This window comes from Asterias rubens, chromosome 17, assembly GCF_902459465.1.
Source record: "Asterias rubens chromosome 17, eAstRub1.3, whole genome shotgun sequence".
NCBI lineage: Eukaryota > Metazoa > Echinodermata > Asteroidea > Forcipulatida > Asteriidae > Asterias > Asterias rubens.
The window spans coordinates 9,365,209-9,385,938 of NC_047078.1; the positions used below are offsets into that span (position 1 = coordinate 9,365,209).

General features: G+C 40.6%; 1 pseudogene; it reads right to left on the reverse strand.

The window, feature by feature from the left end:
• LOC117301774 overlaps positions 1-18,038 on the reverse strand; it is a 33,222-nt pseudogene extending 15,184 nt beyond the window's left edge.
• Between the last annotated feature and the right edge of the window lie 2,692 nt (positions 18,039-20,730).

Here is a 20,730-nt window from a genome sequence, read left to right on the forward strand (position 1 = left end):
TGTAACTGCCTGTTATTAAACTTACCTTGAAAAGCTGCCGATTCTGCTTTCATCCATGTAGTGCGAGTACGTCAACGTCAATCCAACAGCAAACGATCCCAGCACGGTCCCAACGACAAAAAAGAAATGGAACGTCCTGATTATCATACTAACGAGGGAGATCTGCAGTGGACCAATCAGATCGCTGATCACGCAATACAGTAACATGCGCAGAACCGTAAATGCAGTCGCCAGGGCAAACATAGCTCGCCCCATGATCTGCGGGTGGTCCCAGGTCTGGTTGAGGAAGTCTTCAGTTTTGTTGTCAAAGTCAGCTGATAATAGGGTCTTATCAATGGTGTTGTATGACGTTTCCCCGCGCCCTCCGGCTCGGCGTTGGCCGTTTAGTTCATATACCTCCGCACATGCTCCTTGATCTGTCCCTTTGTCGTCTGGTTGATTTGCATCTCTGTTTTGTCGATCTCACCGATAACGTAGTCGCCAATTTCAGCGTATTTGACATCTGTGAAATTCCTCTCGACGATGGATGGCTGTAGCTCTGCGGATCTCCTGAAATGAACAGTGGCCTCGGTGGTCGTCATCAAGGCATCTGCTGCAAACGGGATTGTCTGTATGGAGTTTTTAAAAAAGTAATGAGTAAGAGTTATATGAGACCTTGATTTTACAAAGTATACGAGAGCTTGATTTTACAAAGTATACAAGAGCTTGATTTTACAAAGTATACGAGAGCTTGATTTTACAAAGAGGTAAGGCTGGTCTAAGGGAAACTAAAGAATTTTTGAGTTTGGCTACAAAAACTCGTTAGGTAGGTGTGTTTAAGTTGAAATACTTAGGTCATTATACTTAATGGATGAGCAGTTAATCTGCCAGGGGTTTGTGCATGATCCACTGTCATTGAAAAGGGAATAACATGGAGATAACAGGTGTGAGTCGCTAGAGGAAAAGTGATGTTCTGGTCTCTATCTCTAATCACAATTATATAACCACTTCAGGTAAGTATTTTTAAAACTAATCTGTGTCCAACTACAGTTTGATTTTTCAGAAATTTTTGGAGCTTCTTGAGTTATCATTTTCCTGTGAACTACATTGGGTGCGTTCGATTAGCTTCCCTGTGTCGACCCCGCAGTGCTCAATCAAGTGAGCCCCTGCCCTGCGCTAAACTAATGATCACTCACCCTCTTGTGGTGACGTCATGCACCTGGGGCCAGCCCCAAGTGACCCATCCCACAAGCAGGGCACTTGGGTTGACCCAGGAAAGCCCCTGGAATGACGTCCGAGTTAATTGAACGTACTGGGGGCAGACTGGGATAGACCAATGCAAGCCAATTGAACGCACCCATAAAAAACACAGCCGAGTTCACCTATAGATGTCAAACTCGGTCCGTACTGGATTATATCGTTGCTACAATCAGGGGTGAGAGTCATTACTAACGAAAAAGTCTGAAACTTGCAGACTTGGATACAAATTCAAAGGTATGTTGAAATGTTGGCATTTCTACTGTTTGGTAACCCCTGGGGTTATAGATTCCAAGGAGCCTTTGGAAACAGTATCCAAAGCACTAGAGAAGTAGACAAATGAGCAGGATTTCTCTATTTGTGGAAAAAAATATTGTCTGATTTTCTTCACCAGGCCGACATGAAAAAGATTGAGTTCAGCCAAAAGACTGAAAAATCTCTTTCCTGTACAATCCCGGCCAAAATGCTTCCCCTGGGCCACCCATTCCTAACGTTACATAAAGCCATTCCATGCCAACAATTCCCCCTAACAATAAACATTCTCTCCCCCCATCCCCCGTCCCCCCACTCAATGTTTTGCTGTCTCAGGGAAATGCACAAAAGCATTATGCTTAAATCTTTTTCCATGTATGTTGACAAGCGCGTTCAATTCTCTAGTTATTAAAGGCAGTGGACACTTTTGGTAATTACCCAAAATAATTATCAGCACAAAACATCACTTGGTAACGAGTAATGAGGAGAGGTTGATAGTATACAACTTTGTGAGAAACGGCTCCCTCTGAAGTGCCATAGTTTTCGAGAAAGAAGTAATTTTCCACGAATTTGATTTTGAGACCTCAGGTTTAGAACTTGAGGTGTCGAAATCAAGCATAGAAAGCACACAACTTCGTGTGACATGGGTGTTTTTCCTTTCATTATTATCTCGCAACTTCTACGACTGATTAAGCTCAAATTTTCACAAGTTTGTTATTCTATGCATGTTGAGATACACCAAGTGAGAGGATTTGTCTTTGACATTTACCAATAGTGTCCACTGTCTTTAAACCTTTTTCCCTGCATGTTGACAAGCACATTCTTTTCTCTAGTTATTAACTTTGAAATTTCTATACATTGTACGGCTTTTAAATTATGTGGCATCCATCTTTCATTATTATACTCATTGTTATTTGTTTTCAACTCAATGCTTAAAGGTAGTAGACACTATTGGTAATTGTCAGAGACTAGCCTTCACAAGTTGGTATATCTCAACATATGCATAAAATAACTAACCTGTGAAAATTTGAGCTCAATCGGTCATCGTAGTTGCGAGATAATAATGAAAGAAAAAAAACGCCCTTGTCACACGAAGTTGTGCGTGTTTAGATGGTTGATTTCGAGACCTCAAGTTCTAAATCTGAGGTCTCGAAATCAAATCCAGGGACAATTACTTCTTTCTCGAAAACTACGTCACTTCAGAGGGAGCCGTTTCCCACAATGTTTTATACCATCAACCTCTCCCCATTACTCGTCACCAAGAAAGGTTTTATGCGAAAAAATAATTTGAGTAATTACCAATAGTGCAATAAATAACGAAATTTGTTTTGAAACGCTGCAATTTGAGATAATGTTTTTTGTGTCCAAATTTTGCACTCTATATGCAGTATATAAACACCAATGTTGTACCTTCTTTATAAGTAAGAAATGCAACCTGTAAACCATAAAGGAAATTGTTATTGTCGACGTGAAAAATAAATGTCCACTGAATTGAATTGAACACAAAAGACCGTGCAATCAGAACCAACATTGACCGCGGGTCTGAGAGAGGCGATCGCGTTGCCTGTATTCAAAAGCCTCCTCAAGACATTTCTGTTTCCCCACCCATCCTAGTTTGTTTGTTTTTCTTTTGTTGTCATAGTCTCATGTAAAGCGCTCTGTTCTCCGTAGAGCGCTATATAAATGCTTCTTCTTCTTCTTCTTCTTCTTCTTCTTCTTATTACTATTATTATTATTATTATTATTATTATTATTGAAAGGGGGCAGAGGGGCCCAACGAGATATAGCCGAGACCTCAGTACTGAATTTGAGACCTCAGTATTGAATTTGAGACCTCAGTATTGAATTCGAGACCTCAGTATTGAATTCGAGACCTCAGTATTGAATTCGAGACCTCAGTATTGAATTCGAGACCTCAGTATTGAATTCGAGACCTCAGTAGTGAATTTGAGACCTCAGTATTGAATTTGAGACCTCAGTATTGAATTCGAGACCTCAGTATTGAATTCGAGACCTCTGTATTGAATTTGAGACCTCAGTATTGAATTCGAGACCTCAGTATTGAATTCGAGACCTCAGTACTGAATTCGAGACCTCTGTATTGAATTTGAGACCTCAGTATTGAATTTGAGACCTCAGCTTAGGTCTCCAATTCTGAAAGCATCTGAAAGCACACAACTTGAGCGACAAGAGTGTTTTTTATACCATTATTCTCTATTAACCTCGACGACCAATTGGTTTTTTTTCTTCATGCATTTGTTTGAGTAACTCCAAGTGAGAAGACTGGACTTTGACAACTACCAAACATGTCCAGTGTCTACGTTCAGTGTCATTAGTCACTACAGGCTTTCCTGTGTACGATCTCCAGATGTTTTGATCCAATGCCAAGTTGCACCAGGTGATAAAGGGAGGACAACCTCTTTAAAAACGCCTCTATAACAAGGTCGAGATGTCCTGGGGCCGATTTCCACAGAAACATTAAGTGATTTGTTTTGTGACGTTGCAGTTTGCTTAACTGAATCCCAGTTTTAAGATAATCCATCTTATCTCTAAGTGAAATCGAGCAGTGGGCCTACGGCTGTAGTGTCTACCACAATTCCTCTGTAAAAAGGTTTTTCACACGCTCTCTCATAAGTCACTGGGCGGGTGTGTCAAATCCTTCGCAGCTGGCACAACATCCCCACTGTCGCATTAAAACAATATTTACACAGGATACATAAAACAGCTCAGAGGCCGTTTTACACGGTCCTGTTAAAGGCACTGGACACCTTTTTGGTAATTGTCAAAGACCAGTCTTCCCACTTGATGTATCTCAGCATTGAAGCACAAAAAAAACTATGGAAATTTTAACTCAATTGGTCGTCGAAGTTGCAAGATAATAATGGCAGAAAAAACACCCTTGTCACAAGAAGTTGTTTGCTTTCAGATGCTTGATTTGGTACCTCAAAATCTAATTCTGAGGTTTTTAAATCAAATTAAAACATTTTATAGTGGAAAATTACTTCTTTTTCAAAAACTACATTACTACGGGATGTTCTTGAGAATGTTTTATACTATCAACAGCTCTCCATTGCTAGTTACAAAGTATGTTTTTATGCTAACAATAATTTTAAGTAATTACCAATAGTGTCTTTAAAGACAAAGGACACTATTGGTAATTGTCAAAGACCAGTCTTCTCACTTGGTGTATCTCAACATATGCATAAAATAACAAACCTGTGCAAGTTTGAGCTTGATTGGTCTTCGGAGTTGCCAGATAATAATGAAAGAAAAAACACCCTTGTCACACGAACTTGTGTGCTTTCAGATGCTTGATTTCGAGACCTCAAATTCTAAACTTGAGGTCTCGAAATCAAATTCATGGAAAATTACTTCTTTCTCGAGAACTATGTCACTTCAGAGGGAGCCGTTTCTCACAATGTTTTATACTATCAACCTCTCTCCATTACTTGTTATCAAGTGAGGTTTTATGCTGATAATTATTGTGACTAATTACAATAGTGTCCACTACTATTAACCTAGAAACGTATCTTCTGTAAGCCTCCGTTCGGTGTCATACTACAGGCTTTCCTGTGTACGATTTCCAGATGTTTTGATCCAATGCCAAGTCGCACCAGGTGATATTAAAAAGGGAGGACATCCTCTTCAAAAACTTCCTTATAATGCAGGTGGAGATGTCCTGGGGCTGATTTTACATAGCACTAAGAGTCATCTTAATAAGTTTTGTCAGTGTTGCCATAGTGATTTGTGAATCCCAGTTAAGATAATAAATCTTAATCTCTTTGTGAAATTGAGCCGAGGACCGACAATTCCACCGTAAAAAGGTCTTTCACTGACTCTCATGAGTCACTGGGCGGAAGCATAAGCTCAGAGGCTGTTTTACATCAGGGTCCTGTTAAAGGCACTGGACACTATTGGTAATTACTCAAAATAATTATCAGCATAAAACCTCACTTGGTAACAAGTAATGGGGAGAGGTTGATGGTATAAAACATTGTGAGAAACAGCATCCTCTGAAGTGCCATAGTTTTCGAGAAAGAAGTAATTTTCCACGAATTTGATTTCGAGACCTCAGATTTAGAACTTGAGGTCCCTAAATCAACCATCTAAACGCACATACAAGGGTGTTTTTTTCTTTCATTATTATCTCGCAAGTTCGATGACCGATTGCGCTCAAATTTTCACAGGTTTGTTATTTTATGCATATGTTGAGATACACCAAGTGTGAAGGCAAGTCTTTGACAATTACCAATAGTGTCCACTGCCTTTAAAGGCACTGGACACCTTTGGTAATTACTCAAAATAATAGTTACCAAAAAAACTTACTTGGTAACAAGCAATGGAGAGCTGTTGATAGTACAAAACAAAAAGTATCAAAACCCTTTCAACAAACATGACAAATGACATTTACAGACAAACAGAATAAATGATATTACCTAGAATCCAGAGCAGTGCAGCCACGTTGTAGGGCCGAGTGAAGCTGAGGTTGTGAGCCGTTCCGCTATCGTTAACCTTTTCCCAGGTTAGTAAGGTCACGAAGGTCAGATCAGCCGCTAGATACATGATGAACATCACAATGCTGTAGGCAGGGTGAAAAACATACATTGAATTATTAGTACAGTAATCTTCGGCATGCACAAGGGGGATCTGATTGCACTCTGCGTTAATATCTTGGAATGGCCAGACCATGAAATCATTACGTTTGCTTTAAAAGGGTGTGGCAATATAACTCCTCGGTGGCATGGTTGGCTTGTGCTTAAAGCGCTCGCCTCTCACCAAAGTGACTCCGGTTCGATTTCCGGCCAGCCATATGTGAGTTGAGTTGTGCATTGGTTCTCTGCTGTGCCACGAGGGTTTTCCCAGACTATCCGGTTTTCCTCCACCAGGAAAAAAATCAAGTTGATGTGGCTGGCGGACAACGGCTCCAAAATACTGCTGCCCGCATTGTGACACTGTCTAGAAAATCCTAGTGTTCTATCACCCCCATTCTGAAACAACTACACTGGCTCCCTATCTCTCAACGAATCATCTTCAAGCTGATGCTCATTGTCCACAAAGCTCTTAATGGCAAGGCTCCCCACTATATTTCTGAACTGCTTCAAGTTTACACTCCATCAAGGAATCTTCGATCAAGTTCTATGCTTCTCCTCATTGAACCCAAGTCTCGACACTCATGGGGTGACAGGTCTTTTTCTTCAGCCGCGCCACGCATCTGGAACTCTCTACCACTTAATCTTCGATCTTGTCTTTGTACTGCAAAATTCAAGTCTCTTCTCAAAACTTATCTTATGTCACAAGTTTTCAATTACTAATTTTGTTGTGTCTGTTTTTCTTTGTGTTGTGTTTTGTTTTTGGTTTTACTACGCCTTGAACACCCAGCAGGGTGGATATGTGCACATTACAAGTCTTATTATTATTATTATAGGCGCCCTTGCATGCCTGCTTCTCGAACACGTTGTAGCCGCATCCTTCGCAATTCAGCTCTTAGCTGCGAGTAAGGATGATTAGCCCTCCCAAATTATTATTATAAATATTACTATTAAACTGTATAAAAGACCCCCAAAAGACTTAATAGATATAATTGATAATACTTACGGAATTCTGACGAAGGTTTTTATTTTCTGTCTGTCGGAGTGAACATGGAGTACAGCGAGGAAGGGGTAGAGAAGAAAGAGTAGAGCAAAGAGAAAAGTTCGGTGGACGGCAGACTTGTCTCTGACGAAGAGAAGTCGTTTGTAGAACTGGCTTATGATGACTTGCTGACAGTTTGGATGAGCGATGAACTGGGCAAGAAATTGGAAAATACAAAAAAAATTACGGAACAATGTACAGAATTGGTTTTAGCTAACAAAACAGTTACTGGCAGTGTAAGCTGGCAGTGTACATGTAAGCACTTTATGTGGTCCATACATAAACTGACAAAACTACACATGAGTACACGTATCAAATTGATTGGCCATATGGGTCACGAGAAAACAGTGAAAAAGCGATTACCCTTTTGCTGCTGACAACACCAGAGTTTTGGTTTGATGAACCAGACCAGTCTGCGACAAAGCACTCACATGCATTCGATATAACAATAAAAAAAAAAGAGTGGCTTCTTATTTAGCAGGCATATCCATCACTCAGTCCTGCTGAAGGCGCTTTAACATACATTCATAAATACCTAAGACAGTTTATCCATTCTCATTGGTCGAGAGGGCATCACGAGGGGTTGTTTGAACGGATAATATAACACTAGTAAAAAGTGATGAAACATGGGCGTGACACGCGAGCTTGCACCTGTTCTTATAAGACAGTTTCTTCATTCCTATTGGTCGAGAGCAATGGCTAAAAAAGTTGTGCCACATCACGCGATACGCGCACAGCATTCCCTTATAAGGAGTTGTTTACCCGAGGGCGGCTGAGGTCTTTACCATTTCATAGCTGGAGGGGTGTTGTGTTGAAAGAAATCATTTAACAATTATAATTTTTGCATTTATTTTTAAAAAAGTGTTGATGTTTTTGACCGAAAAGGTATTTATGAATGGGAATCAAAGTGTGTTGAATCGGTTTTCAACTAGTTTTGGTCCCAATGGTAGTCCTAACTTAGGACTAGTCCTAGGCAATGCTAAGAGATAGGACTGGTCCTAAGTGAGGACCAGTAACTCATCCTAACTTAGGACTGGTCCCATCTCTTAGCATTGCCTAGGACTAGTCCTAAGTTAGGACTACCTTTGTGAAATCCACCCCTGGTTCTTTATAATTTACCTCAACGATCGTCTCGGTAAAATTATCAAGAACCAGTCCAGAAAACCTCTTCACCACACATTGATTCCCTTAGTATTTCCAGCAAGGTGGACTACGTTAGAATTACAAAACCTACTCCTTTAACATAGCAACATGTAATGGTTTACAAAATGCAGCGACGCAATATGCTGCCAATCAAATCAAGAACAACGGGGGCAAACTACTTATCTTTTCAATACTAGTCCACTTGGTTCTTTTATGTGCATTAAACAACACACAGGACCAATGGCTTTTGTCCCATCCAAAGGACAAAGCAATAATGGTTACATAAGTGTCTTGCTCAGGGACACAAGATCGTCGAGGTAAACTACTAGGACTTGAACCCACACTCTTCTGATCAGAAACCCCAGAGCTTGATGAGGAGACCAGTGCTCTTAAAGGGAAGGTAAACAATTGGTAATTGTCAAAGACCAATCTTCTCGCTTGGTGTATCCCAAAATAAGCATAAAATAACAAATTGGTAGAGAAAATGATGAGAGAAAAAACACCCTTGTTGGACGAATTTGTGTGCTTTCAGAAGGAAATAAAAAAAAGACTTCTGGCTAGAAGTCTTTTTTATGATTTTCATGAGAAATTGTCTCTTTCTCAAAATCTATGCTACTTCAGAGGGAGTCGTTTTGCACAAAGTTTTAATACTATCAACAACTCTCCAATGCTCGTTACAAAGTCAGTGTTTAAGTTAATATTTGTTTGGAGTAATTACCAAACGTGTACCATCCCTTTAACCGCTAGGCCACGACATGGATGAGCTTGAGTCCAGTGAGCTTGTCCACTCTGTGACAGAGCATTCACATGATCCCGATGTAGACTTTTTTAATGCAACGTCAATTGCAAAGCCCAAGTTTTTTGCCCAACGAGGTTGGGAAAGCCATGCGTGCAAATCAAAAACAGATGGCCACAGTTTGTAGTTCTAAATGATACACAAATATTCCAAAATATGTTTTGAATTTGTTGGAAACAAATCATAATAGAGATACTTCAGCAAACGAATAATGACAGACAATAATAAATTTGTTTTAACACGAGTGTTTTGCTAACAACCAGCTGGCCATTATCAACAGTAGAAAGGGATGTTTACTTCCTTACCTTTTGCAATGCCAGATCGAGGGCGCGTGATATCTTAGGTAGAGGTGAATGTGAAGTCTCTTCACTACTCATTGGGTTGTCTTCATCAGGGTGGGACAGGACCGTCATAATCTGCAAACGTAACAAAATCATCACTAAGTATTTACAAATAATATTATTGATAATATTTAAAGGAACACGTTGCCTTGAAGCGGTCGAGTTGGTCTTTGAAAAGTGTTTGTAACCAAGTGTTTGTAACAAGGTGCTCTGGCGCAATGTGCTACCAATCAAACCAGGAACACTGCAACAAACCCATTCTCTCTTCGATAAGTGCACTGGGTTCTTTGATGTGCGTTATATAACAGACAAGACCAATGGCTTTACGTCCCTTCCGAAGGCATAGCATAGCGGTTAAGTGTCTTGCATTTAGGACACAGGTGTCACGACTGGGACTCGAACCCACACTCTGCTGATCAGAAACACCTGGAGCTTGAGTCTGGTGTCTCAACCGCTAGGCCATGACACGTCTCTCTTCTCACATGGCCTTAAGCCCTGCCCATGCTTCCTGCGAATGCGAATGTGATTGCAATACGAATGTTGACGTCACAAACTCGCAATGAAATTCGCACTGAGTTGAGTTGTGCTCAACTCTCTTGCGAATAGCACAGCGAAAGAGGAGTTGTGACGTCAAATTCACATCAAATTTGCATCGCATTCACAATTGCAGGAAGTATCAACCGGGCTTTAGCTGGGAATCGAACAAAGAACACAGTGGTGAGAGGCAAGTGCTTTACACACAAGTCCCTCCCCCAGGGGTGAGAGTCATTATTACTGTAACAAGTCTGAAACTTGGATACAAATTCAAAGGTATGTTGAAATGATGCCATTTCTATCGTTTGCTAACCCCTGGGGTTGTAGATTCCAAGGAGCTTTTGGAAACAGTATCCAAAGCAATAGAGGGGTAGATCAATAAGCGGGATTTCTTTATTTGTGGATAAAAATATTGCCTGATTTTCTTCACCAGGCCGACATAAAAAGTCTGAATTCAGCCAAAAGTCTGAATAATCTCATCCCTGCTCCCCCCAACCTTATAGCCGAGTGGAGAAATCTGTCTTACCTTCACCATCTCGAAATTATTTCTTTGAGCAGCGAGAATGATTGGATTGATGTAAGGATGGAAGTCATCATTGGAACAACGGCAGTCAATAATCTGTCGACCCTCTGCATAATCCTTCAAACAAATTATCAAATCAATTTTGAAATAATTTGGAGTTAAAGGGTTTGGGTACTTTTGATATGACACAAAACACAAAATGTCCACAGATTTACAGAAGACTAAAGGACGAGTCACACTGCAGGGATAATGATAAGGATAACGCAAATTGAACGCATTCTATTGGTTGAATTGCTCCGCGCAGAATAAGCACACGCTCATTCAACCAACATAATGTGTTCTCTTTGCGTCGTGATTGTTATCGCTGCAGTGTGACTCTGCCTACACGATTTAGATACATATTAAATAGAGGTAGAAAGCTTCCCTAAAAATAAATATTATTTCTGAGGTTTTCAAACAATGAGTAGAACAATTTCACACAAAAATAATATTTTGTTCAAGTGAGACGAAATTGATTTAAGCATGTTCAACAGATTTACTCACCTGAAAACATTGCTACGTGAGTTTCAGGTTTTTTTCTCAAAATCTTGACAACTAATGAAGCTGAAACTTCTAGGGGTAAAAGAATGTACATCTTCATTCATGTCATGGCCAAAAACAAAAGGTATCAAAACCCTTTAAAGGCACTGGACACATTTGGTAACTGTCGAAGACCAGTATTCTCACTTGGTGTATCCCAACATATGCGTCAAATAACAAACCTGTGAAAAGTTTTCCTCAATTGGTCATCAAAGTTGCAAGAGAATAACATAAGAAAAAACTCCCTTGTTGCACAACTTTGTGTGCTTTCAGAAGCAAGGGTAAAAAATTCAGAAATCAGACCAGATAAGCGAAAGAAGTTTGGAAGCGAAAAGAGCAATTTACAAATTTACATACCCTTGACTTGTTAGCAACATTGCACAGAATAATAATAATAATAATAATAATAATAATAAACAAGCATTTCTAGAGCGCCCCACGAAGAACGGAGCGCTTTACAAAGAAGAGGAACAAAGAAAACAGTGAATCACGGAAACAAATGAGTTTTCAATTTCCGCTTGAAAACAGACAAAGACGGCGCTTCACGAAAACTGATCGGAAGTTCATTCCAAAGACGAGCCGCGGTAGATGTGAAAGTCATGTCAACAGCTTTCTTGTATGATCTTTGGACAACAAGCCGGGTCCAATCAGTGGAGGAGCGCAGTCTTGGTCTGTGTTCAGCGGAACCAGTGTTCTGGAGTTGAGTCATGGCAGAAAGATAACTAGGGGCAAGGTTGTTGATAGCCTTGTAGACATACGGCATGAGTTTAAAAGCAATTCTTTGTCTGACAGGAAGCCAATGAAGTTCCCTTAGTAAGTCGGTAGAGGGCACGTCCCGTCCACAAGCCATAACTAACCTCGCTGCTTTGTTCTGCAGGCATTGCAGACAAGTAAGATCGGCCTCGGTGAGTTTGCATAGTCCAGGCGGGATAGGACGAGTCCTCTAACGACATGATGGCAGGCGTCAATGGTGATGAAGCGCCGAATACGCCACAAGTTACGTATGTGGAAGCTGACGGACTTACATATGGTATTAACTTGACTAGTCATGGTGAGAGATTCATCAAAAGTAACACCTAGGTTCTTGATTGATGTAGATCTCCGAATGGATAAAGCGCCCACGCTCAGATGAAGATCAGGAAGAGCAGCAGAGACATTTCTATTGGCAATTAGAAAGAACTCAGTCTTATCCTGGTTTAAGCGAAGCGTGTTTTGAATCATCCATTCGTTGATCACACCAATACAAGAAGATAACCTTGCAAGGACCTGTTCACAGTCACCATTTGATTTGGGATCAAACTCGGCATAAAGTTGTATGTCATCCGCGTAAGCATGGAATGAGATATTGAAAGCGCGGATGATATTACCAATTGGGGAGGTGTATAAGATAAACCCATGTGGGCCTAAAACAGAACCCTGCGGTAAGGAGTACCGCATGACATGATCAGAGGAGAATTCGCCATCAATGGAGACTTTAGTGACACGATCCTTGAGGTAGGTGGAAAACCAAAATTTAACAGTGCTACCAATACCAAATTTGGATTCTAATCTGGCCAGAAGGATGTCGTGGTCGACGGTATCAAAGGCAGCGGACATGTCAAGAAGGACCATGAGGACAGCCTTATTGTTATCAAGGGAACGCAGCAGACCATTTTTCACCTTCAGAAGGGCTGTCTCCGTACTGTGGTGACGCTTGTACGAAGACTGGAAGGGCTCACCTAGATTGTTGCTGTCCACATGGGCCATTACTTGACGTGACGCTGCCTTCTCGATGACTTTGGACAGGAAAGGAAGGTTGGCAATGGGCCGGTAGTTTTTGAGAGAGTTTTTATCCAAAGAACTCCTCTTAATAACAGGAGTAATGATGGACTCTTTGAGGGCAGAAGGAAAAGTGCCACTGGAAAGAGATGCATTAACTATCTTAGTGATAAGAGGAACCAGGATATCAAGGTACTTTTTGATAAGCCAAGATGGAATAGAGTCAAGGGTACACACTTTGCTGGGGAATTGCCTGATAATCTCCGCAACATCATCGCTTTTGAGTGGTTGAAAATCAGAAAAGGATGACTTAGTAACTGTAACATACTCGTCAAGATTAGCAGATACATTACGTGAACCAACATCATTACGAATCTTATCAACCTTCTCAATGAAAAATGTCAAGAACTTATTGGCAAGCTCAAGCTTAGAAACAGACTCGGGTAAGATCTTGGATGGCTTATTGAGGAGACCGTCAATAGTGCGATACATTTCTTTGGGATTAGCGGAGGCACACTTATCAGAGAAAAACCCGATCTTAGAATCTATGATGAGCCTGCCAACAAGTTCCTTCTGCTGCCTGAAAAGTTCTTCGTCCTCTTGTGACCGACTCTTCTTCCATTTACGTTCCAATCTGCGCCGTTCACGTCTCGCACCATGGATAGTGTCATTGCACCACGGGAGTCTATGCCTGACTGTAGTGGTTTTGGTGATCAAAGGACGTCGTTGAGAGTAGCAGATGTTATGCTGATGAATGACTGAACGAGAACATTTGGATCGGCGCTATCAGGAATGGAGTCAACCTTTTCACTTAGCAGTTCACGGAAACGGTTGTGGTCCATTTTGCCATATTCACGGTAGGTCTTACTGATCTTGAGGTGGTTAGGTTTTTCACAATTAAGAGAGCACTTTATCAAGTAATGGTGATCAAGTGATCCCGCTATTGTGAGGGTAACAGGGTCAACAATGGTCAACTTCAACATTATAAACAAGGTTGTCACCAGCACCAGATATCACAAGATCAAGGATGTGACCTTTCGTAAGCGTGGGATCCTTAACATGTTGGTTAAAACCAAAGTTCTCAAGAGCAATACAGAACTTACTAGTGTCCCATTTTTCAGGCTTGTCCAAATGCAGATTAAAATCACCAAGTAAGATAGATTTATGTGGTGGGTCACATATCTTATCCAAGAATGTCTCAAACTCTTCTAGAAATTCAGAGGTCCTGAATTTGTTGACCCGTGATGGTGGTGGCCTATATAGAGCAACAACTTGGATTTGATTTTTTAGGATGACAACACAGTGCTCAAAAGTAACAGAAGTAATGTCAGTTGGTAGGGGGCTAAAGTTCAAGGACTTTTTAGAAAGGATTCCAACGCCTCCACCATAGGTAGTGCTTCCACGAGGGTAGTTGAAAAACTCGTAACCAGGAGGGGTAAATTCACCAATGACTACAGCATCATCATCAAGTAGCTTGGTTTCAACAATTACCATATTATCCACATCATAAGACAAAACATGATCTAAGAGAGTAACTGTCTTGTTCCGTATGGAGTTTGCATTCCACAGGTGAACAGTTATGTTGTGGAGTGGGGGTGAGCGTGGTATAGGTCTAAGGTTAGAGCAATTACCGGTAAGCAAATTTATTTACCTGGGTACGTGGTATTCTTATGACTGAGCGAGGTTTACTTGTTTGAACAGGTATAGGCCTTCGAATGAGGTCGCAGGAGGAGTCGGAGTATGTGACACAGTTCCAACTTGAAGATCTTCGTCTCATATTGGATCCAGCACGCCGACCTCTATAACGAAAGATGCCCAAGTCTTTCAGGGTGGAATAAGTTTCGCTGGGAATCCTCCATTTGTTAGACACAGGGGCAAGGCGAAGCAACTCAGCCCTACTGTAGTACAAGGTACATGGTGGTGCCTGTGTTGAGGTTGACTGCTGGTGCAGAACAGTTCCATTCATCTTGGGGTTTTGACTGGCCCAAGGTATTGATTCAGTCATTTGCATAAGACTGGAAGGATGATAATCCAAGCTCAATGGAGCATATGTGCACAGGTACAAGTTTTGTAGAAACCACACATAGGACAGAAAAATCATCATGAAAAAATCACTTTTTAGGAGAATCCAATTCACACAACAACAAGCTCAGTAGAATCCACATGTCTGGCACAGACACTGGTAGGAAATAGAGATGGGTGAGAAACTCAAATGACCCACAAATTCAAAACGGTAGTAGAGAGCTAAGAACAGCGTGGCAGCAGCTCAGTCAGCGCCAATGTTGCTGACAGCTTCCCCAAAGTCGTGCTCCACAGCTCTCAAGAGGGTGCCTTTATTTGGACGTTGTGTTCAAGAAGCGGGTATATAACAGCTGCATAAAAATAAATACTAAGAAATGGGTCACAAGAAGGAACGAAAACGCTGTTGAATAGTTACAGTTATAACACACCTATTGCTCGTTCTGTATTCTGGTTGGCTGAAAAAACACGGTCACGTGGGATGAACTAATATAGTCTAGTGCTCGCGCGCGCGTGCTTTGCGGGAAATAGTACCCGAGCGGGCACTAGTCTTTGAAAATAGTGCCCGGTTACAGCGCCCTCTCTTGACTTGAACCGAGAACAGCATGCTACAAAACTTCCTTTCTTTTGTAGATTTCTGTTCTTATTTGACAAGTAAGATCAAGCTGTGTCATAAAACACATACATGTATAAATTGACTGGCATAACTCGGTAACTAGTGTATGTCTATTCCCCCTTGGGCCTATGAGTGACCAGAAGAGAGGCTTAATTCCCTCGGCCTTCAGCCTCAGGAAATAGGTCCCTCTTCTGGTCATTCAAAGTCCCTCGGGAGAATAGACGTACACTAGTTACCTCATTGCCAGTCAATATGTGTATATTAGTCATGTAATGAGTATTAAATACACTGGACACTATTGGTTATTGTCAAAGACCAGTCTTCTCACTTGATGTCAACATGCACAAAGTAATAAACCTGTGAAAACTTTAACTCAATTGGTCGTCAAAGTTGTGAGATAATAATGTTTGGATTGTAAGCAAACAACAGCTGAATACCAGTAACAAGCAGTATGCAACAAATGGAAACTTGGTTGGTAATCCTGTTTTTTTTTTTATCAATAAAGAAATTTCATGGGAAGCAAATTTGTGTGCTTAGCAGGTAGCTTAATTTGGCCCAGGGGACTGAAGAGTTGATAGGAGATCAGAGATTTCAGTATAAAGCTGACAGCTTTGTACATGTAGGGCCCTGACTCTAACCCTCAGCACTACAGTTGGTTGGTCTAGATTGGTGTTCACCCTACTCCCTACATGGGCAAGGTCCGTCCATTTACTTTTGTCATAACTGAACACACAAACTGAAAGCAGCCCCAGCTCAGTTGTACCAGGGGGCGATTTCGTCCAGCACTTTTGTATAGACGATGTGACCTATGCTTCATTCAAACCGCCCTCTGTTGACAAAACACTGGTCACGTCATATTTCGCTGGGCACGCGTAGTCATGGTAAGATTGCGTTATACTTTCTAGCTGGCTGCCAAAACACAAAGGTTTTGCCCGGCGGTACGCGCGCGAATCATGATATGGTTTTCGAGTGACATCAGAGGTCACATCGTCTACATGTATACATGTAGCAATCAATTTAGACTGCACTTATTTTGTGCACAGTGAATGCCAACATTGAGTAGCAAATCCTGTTTTTGGAGAAGCAACATGCTGTGAAGCATTTTGCTCAGCTATAAAAGGGAAATCGTTCCCTGCATACCTTCTACAACACTGCACAGTCATTTACTCACCCAGGTTTCCATTTGCTATCGCTATGTGGAGTGCAGAGCGCCCATTAGCATCGACGCTGTCTATATCCATGCTATGCTTGGCACTGTTCTCTAGACTGTCCTTGATGCCCTTGACGTCTCCAGTTCGGGCGGCTAAGAAATACCTTTCCCGGGCAACCACTGGTGGCAATGTCTCCTCCATGATGTCTTGTATCTGTGAATAACAAATGACAAAAAATAGTCGCCCTGAATTTGTTACTTCACAAACATGACAAAAGCGGTGGAGAGGGCTGTACATGTAGCTAGACCAGTTTGAGTTGGGCCATTTTTGCTGAAGTGCAAGCTTCAGGTTTGATGCCAGTTTCAAATATAATTTTGTTACAGGGCCATGCAACAAATTGAATGGCCTTTTGACCCCGTTTTTTTCTCTGCGACATTTGATACTTATAGGCGTCTGTTTTTTTTAATGTTTTTTATTTTTATACTACAACATACTGTCAGCAAGTTTGTTAAAGGAACACGTTGCCTTGGATCGGTCGAGTTGGTCTTTGAAAAGTGCTTCCATTTGTTATAAAATGCATCATTAGAAAGGTGTTTTAAAAGTAGAATACAATGATCCAAACACATTTGCCTCGAAATAGCGTGGTTTTCCTTTTACCTTGCAAACTAACATGGTGGCCATTTATGGGAGTCAAAAATCTGACTCCCATAAATGGCCGACAGTGTTTGTCGACGAGGTAAAAGGAAAACCATGCAATTTCGAGTGATGCTTGTGTGGATCATTATATTCTACTTTTAAAATATCTTTCTAATCATAAAGCATTTTATAACAAATGAATACAAACGCTTTTCAGACCAACTCGACCGATCCAAGACAACGCGTTCCTTTAAAGAAGTTCATGAAAAAGTGCATGTTCAAAAATGACACTGACAGTGCTATACAAGGTGTCATGGGTTTCTGATAGTGATAGTATAACACTACAGGAAAATTGTTTACAATCAAAAACTAATAAAATGATTTCTTTTTTTAACAAGAAACTTGCACTTCATCATGTGTTTAAATCTTAGAAAGAAGTTTTGGGTCTTTACTGAGCTGAGGAGAGTATGTTTTGCAACAAACAAGTACAACTGATGAAAAACACCAAACTGTTCTGTTCACTATTGATTAACTTACTACACTGCTGCAAGCTGGAGCTCTGTAGCACTAGCGCAGCTCTGAGGGGGAGGCTGAGCTTGTGGGCTTGTGCGTCAACTTCTACTCCTACCCTAGAGTCCTAGGTTTCAGGTCACCCCATCATGTCCATGGGTTTTGTCGTGACACTGATCAGCTGACACAGTGACACTCATTTCTACCTCCATGGTCACAGTAACAGTGGTCTAGTATAGTAGTAGTACGTGGTGTCCAGTGACAGAAAACATTCATGTCAACAAACACATACACACACAGCATGGCACACTGTAGTCTTGGTTCAAGACTCTCCTGGATTTGTACGCTGTGACAGTCCAACCCCCTCGGCCTCGCTCGCTCTTTTTTAATCAGCCGGTGAGCCCCAAAAGCTCTCGCATCTCAGTTTCCTGACGAAGTGTCCACCCCAAAAGCACCTCAGTAGTATTCTCTCTGTTCTATATTAAATGTCAATTCGAATACTTTACCGCTTCCACAACATGTTATAGGAAGAGTGCAGAATGAAGAAAGAGGACACTTAAAAGTTGGTTCATGTTCGTCTGCAAATCTGCCTTGATGGATTGTAAATACCGCCCTCTATTGACTGATTGTTGGAGAGTGCATTGAGAGCTAGCTGCGGCTTAGCAGATAATAACAGGTATCCCTGTTCTGGTATAATAACTTTGTTCTGCTTATAGCTAGACCTACTTTTTGTGTTTACAAGCAGCTCTATGTTATTGATTGGTTGGGGTAAAGGTGATCAGTCAGATCGATTACAATAATTTAATACAATAATAACAATTATTTTGGTCATGAGCTTTTGATTGATACTGTGCGGCTAAAGACCAGACAATTATTACTAAAATATCCAACATAATAATTTGTATACCCCATAAGATATAATTTGGCCATCATATTTTGATGTAACACTCCTTAATCATTCCAATCATCAGACCTATAACTGGTTCGTGCAGGTTTTAATTAGGCCTATCCTACATCTTTTTCACTTATTTACCCTCACTGAATCATAATTCTAAGCTATCCCGTGAAATACGCTTGCCGTAAGCATAGAATTCCTTGCTTCCGTAAGCGCCGATTTTGTGCTTACGGTAAGAGAACCATGAAAATGAGCCCAATCTCGTGTCCAACTCGAAATGTATAAGTCAATTCGGACATCCTCTTCAATTTCGTTTTAGGTAAAAAATAAACTTATCAATTTACTCATTTTATTTCAAAAGGTTATAGAATGGCTGATAAGCAAACTGCTCATAGCTATAAACTACATGATGTAGGCCTACGTGCGTACGTGCTAAAATAATATCGTTCTGTGGCCTCACGTTTTGACCCTACTACTACAAGTACGTGAGACGAACTGGATAACATGATTCGGTTCCAAAGGATAAAAGTTTGTTTTCGCCATTATGTCCATCGAACCATAAGTTTTAAAACAAATCACGTTATTTTTAACAACAAATCTGAGTAACAGACAGCACACAAGAAAACCACAAGTTCAATACTAAAAGTGCAACCATCAGCCTTTGAAGTTACAGTTATTCTGTTTCCATGCGCTCATGATGATCAAAAGGATAAAGGTATGTTGTCCCCAAAACCACCCACTTATATCCAACGAACCATGAATCTACGAACAATCAAAATATTCAAAAGAATATCCATACATAGATTTGTCTCATGCATAAAATTATGTCCCAGCTTTGGGACTTTGTGTGTGTTTTGCTAGTTCCCTCGCTCCCGACAAAAGTGACTACAAAACGTCTTAATGGATAGCAATGGTATTATTTCGACATGTTTCTTTAGCAAGAGTTGTGGGCCCATTTTTTCTAGTATTGGAATGTCGACATCCCGAGATAAATTATCATAAAAGACGACATGTCGTCTTCTGTGATAATTAATTTGATCTCGAAATTAAATTCGTGGAAAATTACTTCTTTCTCTAAAACTACGTTACTTCAGAGGGAGCCGTTTCTCACAATGGTTTATACTATCAACAGAGTCTCCATTACTCAATACCAAGAAGGTTTTATGCTAATAATTTGGAGTAATTACCAATAGTGTCCACTGCCTTTAAAGAAAGATTGAATAGGCCATGTAGACACTTTCAATAAAAACTGATTTAGAAATACTAGTATTAGCTTCAAGCAGACATTATTTAATAATAATTAAACATACATTTAATTGCCATTTTTGTGAGGGTACGTTTAGTTCCTGAAGTGTGGTATTGTAACTCAATAGAAAAGTGAGTTTTGCTTATAGCGTGCTTCGCTAAGGTCGGTATTTTATTGCAGTGCATTTATTATTGCTTCTCTCATCAGGCTATTATTTATACCTTTTATAATGATATTTTTCAATTACTCCTTTTTGGTAATCTTAGAGCTTTTGGTACAATTTGTATTGGAACTGCTACTAAAATTAAATCTCACATACAAACACACACACAAACGGAATAAGTCGCTGTTAAAACGCAGCACAAGTTCTTCAGAGCCGGTTTTACCAAGCATGTATCAAACATAGCTTTGAAACATTCGTATTGCATTTTATTTTATTTAAAGTATGTAATCAGGTATAATTTCGCTTACCTTTTGTGGTCTTATAACAGAAGCCTCCTTATGTCTGTCTAGGCTTGTGATATCTAAATCTTCATCACATCATCCACGCAATTGGCGGTGTGTGTGGATACCGTTATATGTTGGTCTGACGATAGGCGCTGTCTCACTGCAGACTCGTAACTCCGTAGTATCGGTTTGATGTGTCTCTTGCTCGTAGCCTTGCGTACAAACTCTGCTCACTGCAAAGGCACTGGACACTATTGGCAATTACTCACAATCATCGTTAGCATAGAAGCTTACTTGGTAACGAGTAATGTGAGCTGTTGATGGTATAAAACATTGTGAGAAACGTCTCCCACTGAAGTGCCATAGTTTTCGAGAAAGAAGTATTTTTCCACGATTTTGATTTCGAGACCTCACGAA